Consider the following 3177-nt stretch of genomic DNA (forward strand, 5'->3'; position numbering starts at 1 on the left):
AAAGTCGCCTCAAGGCACTTCATAGATACAGAGAAAAACCCAACAATCATATGACCCCCTATGAGCAAGCACTTTGGCAACAGTGGGAAGGAAAAACTCCTTTTTAACAGGAAGAAACCTCCAGCAGAACCAGGCTCAGGGAGGGGCGGGGCCATCTGCTGTGATTGGTTGGGGTGAGAGAAGGAAGACAGGATAAAGACATGCTGTGGAAGAGAGACAGAGATTAATAACAGATATGATTCAATGCAGAAGGGTCTATTAGTGCTGTCCGGGATAACCATCGGGGTAATTGCCGATATGTTTTCTGTGTCTCCGAGCACAATTAGGAGGAGAATGACGGAGGAATGTCTGAGGTAAGTTTACGCTGTAATTTAACACCTGTGTGAGTCTGTACACAGCATTATTCAGATGTTGACCTTAATTATGATGTTTGACATTGAAATATTATCGCTTGCTTTTTTATTGTGACTGCCTAAATAAGTGGGGCAGCTACAGCTAAAGCTATCGGTGCCATCTCGGCGTTGAGACACGTTTAGCCGATGCAGTGTTAGCTGTTAGTGTGTTAACTCGGAGACTGGGGGCAGTGGAGCCTGTAGGAACCTTTTACACAGAGAGTAGACCCACAAGCTTTCCACAGTCTACTTACTTATCACATCTTGGTAGACAGAAGGGTCATTAGTGCTTTAAATAGTACATAGTTGAATGTTTCATTGCTGTTTGCAGCTGATTGTTCTCTGATAACACATAACAAAGTTGATGTTAAATAGCGAGTTTATTGAAATAGTTTTGTCTATTACAGCAGCGTTTTAAATATCATACTTTCTCTGGTGTCTTCAGTAAAGCTAAAACAAGAATACAAGGCTGGAGACAGAACAATACTGGAAGAGCATATGGGAGAAGGACGCAACCCATAATGGCAGTTGCTCAGTGCTCAGTGGCTAGTGGATCTGAGGGCAGACCACAGCGACCTCCCCGAACAGGGTCCAGTAACCATCACAGTAGCAGATATCCAAGAAAGGGTCTCCAGTATGAAGAGTTGGACAGCACCAGGCCCTGATATGGTTCACGCCTACTGGCTGAAGAGGCTGACTGCACTCCACGAGTGCCTGGCAGCACAAATGAACCAGCTGCTAGTTGACAAGTGACATATCTCCTTCTAAACCTTTTCTAACAATTGCTTACATACACATTCAGAACCATTATTACTCATATGCAGTCATGTTTCTAACCAGCTGACAGCTAAAGTGATTTGACACATAGTTGAGCTTAGCTAGCCATTTGAACTAGTTTATTAATACATGCAAATAACATATTCTGACCCAAGTCATTACTCACGTCTTCCAAACCAATACTTTTCTGCAGTGGCCTTATATTGATCAAAGCTTGTCCAATTCCACTCAATGGACTGCGGAGATATCGCACTGTATATCCAGTGTCTGGGCTTGGGATTGTGCACAGGTTACAGCTTCGTGTTGTACCCGAGATTCTCAACAGTTCAAACCCTCCTGTGTCTTTTAGCTGAGGGAAGGTATCCTCAATCTTCATGCAAAACACATGCAAAAAGACAGTTTTGCAGTTGCTTCCACCAATGAGAGCAATCGTAACATTGAAATTTAAATTAGTATTAATCATACTAATCTACTAATCACATTACTGTAGTTGTCTCTAATAATGCAACTTTAAAAGAAAAAGTTGTCCCATGTACTTACAGATTTGTTGAAATGTCAGGTACTTCAACCTGTGTGATCAAAGCATAACATTATGACCACTGACAGGTGAAGAACACCGACTGTCTCTTCATCATGGCGTTTGCTAGTGGGTGGGATAGATTAGGCAGCAAGTGAGTAGTTTGTCCTCAAAGTTGATGGTAGAAGCAGGAAAAGTGGGCAAGAGCAAGGATTTGAGTGAGTTTGATAAATTGGGGTTTCTAGACTGGGACAGAGCATCTCCAAAACTGCAGGTCTTGTGGGGTGTTCCTGGACTGCAGTGGTCAGTATCTATCAAAAGCGGTCCAAGAAAGGAACAATGTTGAACCAGTGACAGAGTCATGGGCAGCCAAGATTTACTGATGCTCATGTGGGGAGCGAAGGCTGGCCTCTGTGGTCCAACGCAAAAGATGAGCTATTATAGCTCAAACTGCTGAAAAAGTTAAGAAGTGAAGTAACTCCACTTTTCCCATAAGCAGAGAAAGAATCCTGGGCTTAATGAGCATTTTCTGATTACATGTAATCACTCGAGTTTGTTTCTGCGCAGTGTGGCAGATGAAACCAAACACATACGCTAAGAGCAAGAAAAGAAAAGAAAAGCAAGAACAAACCTTTATATGGCACAACAGAAAAACCCAGGCACCGAGTGAAAACAACGACTTCTCAGGGAGCACATGAAGAACAAGTAGTATGACCAGTGTTGGGACAAACATGTTATTAAGTAACGCGTTACAGTAATGCGTTATTATTGTGGTAACGAGCACGGTAACTAGTTATTATGCCAAAATCAGGAATGCGTTAGTCGTTACTGGGATTTAGATAGGGTCATTATTCGTTACTTCGTGTGGTGGCATCGCGGAGCTTCCACAGATTCAGTAACATTAGCAAGTGGTGGAGGCCAGCAGGTGGATGAGAGAAAGGGGAGGCAGGAGGAGATACCCGAGGCGGCCGCTGGTCCGAGTGTCAGGTGAACTGAACTTCAGGTAAGAGTTATAAACTGCGCACTAGCATGACGGAGTTTCTATACAGCTGGGTGGGTGCTATGATGTTACTGATGTTGAGCTTTATTTTATTCATAAGGTTAATTATTAGAGTTGCCAACTATCCCCTAAAAAACGGAATCATCTCATATTCAGAGAAAATATTACGCGTTTCGTATTGAGGTGAAAAGGAACAGTTTGTCCCGGACTTCAGCTACAATGAAAAAAGACACAAAGCTGGAGTTATTCTGTCTTTACGCTGCACAGCTCCTCTTCTTCTCTCATTCTCTCCCCCTCCCTTTCCTGTTTCTACTTCAGTCATGAAACTGATCAATGATCAGCTGATCGTCTTTTCAAGTCTCTCTTGTTTGTTTATCTCCCACTTTGCTCCAGAAAGAGGAACCCAGCGGATGTCGCGTTAAACAACAGCAGCACGTTTAAGCTTGATCAGCTGTTGTTAGAATTTATTTAATATTACTTTCTAGTATCAG

This window comes from Neolamprologus brichardi, chromosome 10, assembly GCF_056152115.1.
Source record: "Neolamprologus brichardi isolate AB-2024 chromosome 10, ASM5615211v1, whole genome shotgun sequence".
Taxonomy (NCBI): Eukaryota; Metazoa; Chordata; class Actinopteri; order Cichliformes; family Cichlidae; genus Neolamprologus; species Neolamprologus brichardi.